This window comes from Balaenoptera musculus, chromosome 9 (assembly GCF_009873245.2).
Source record: "Balaenoptera musculus isolate JJ_BM4_2016_0621 chromosome 9, mBalMus1.pri.v3, whole genome shotgun sequence".
Lineage (NCBI taxonomy): Eukaryota > Metazoa > Chordata > Mammalia > Artiodactyla > Balaenopteridae > Balaenoptera > Balaenoptera musculus.
In genome coordinates this window covers 42,755,566-42,756,652 of record NC_045793.1, presented here as the reverse complement: position 1 = coordinate 42,756,652, position 1,087 = coordinate 42,755,566, and the positions used below count along the sequence as shown (strand labels likewise).

Sequence of the window (1,087 nt, the reverse complement as noted above, 5' to 3'; positions counted from 1 at the left end):
CATTATTTTTCTCCAATTCTGTGTCCTTCACTTAAATTATAATTATGTAGGGCATCAGGGAGTGTGTAATAGCATATTTATATCTCCAGAGCTCTTACCAGTATCTAACAAGATGGTAGGCCCACAACAAACTGTTGAATTATTAAATTAAGAAAATTACAGAAATTAGAGGGGGAGAAAAGAATTGTGTGATTTTCTGCCATCCTTGAAGCCATGATTTTGTCCTCACCTGTGTCTGAAAAGCTTATTATTATTCAGATCTTTTATAAAATCTTCCCAAACACACATGGGGGTTCTCCATGAAGATGAAAAGTAAATAGCAATCCTTTCCTTCAAAAGCTCTCAGAATTAATTTGCTTCCTCGAGCAATTATAATATATCACTCTTCCTTTGCAGAATATTTGCTAAAACCTGGATGGATGCCTCCATTGTAGACATTACTGCTGTATTTTTGCGGCTTGCTTATAAAGTGAGGTCAGTGCTGAGATCACTTCTCTGTACCTGGGTGATGATCTCTGCTCTCCACAGAAAGGATGAGGGCCTGTCCTAGCTGACATTAGGTTAACAAGGTACAGGATGTCAAAGGAAACACACTACAGAGCAATATTCTTTTTTTTTTTAAGGAAAGCTAATTTTTTAAAAAATATTTATTAATTTATTTATTTTTGGCTGCACCGTGTCTTCATTGTGGCATGCGGGATCTTTTTAGTGTGGCATGTGGGATCTTTAGTTGCAGCATGTGGACTTCTTAGTTGCGGCATGCGTGTGGGATCTAGTTCCCCGACCAGGGCTCGAACCTGGGCCCCCTGCATTGGGAGCGCAGAGTCCTACCCACTGGACCACCAGGGAAGTCTCAGAATAATATTCTTACTAGAAGCCAGAAATGTAACCTTCCTTGGACATCTCTTGAGATGGTTAATTGCAGTTTCTTTTGAGTATATAATTATGTCTAGATAGAAATCAACCTGTTAACAACTATTGCATTTGAGAACAAGATTCAACATATGAGTACAAGACCTAACGTGCAGGCACATGGCAAGCATCCCTGAGATACTGAGCTAAAATTACCTCTACCTTATGAAATTAT

At 38.8% G+C, this 1,087-nt stretch overlaps 1 non-coding gene across 1 annotated transcript; it reads right to left on the bottom strand.

The window, feature by feature from the left end:
• Positions 1 to 776: 776 nt before the first annotated feature.
• Positions 777 to 849, bottom strand: TRNAG-CCC. Its single transcript has one exon. It is a non-coding gene; the product is annotated as a tRNA-Gly (tRNA).
• Between the last annotated feature and the right edge of the window lie 238 nt (positions 850 to 1,087).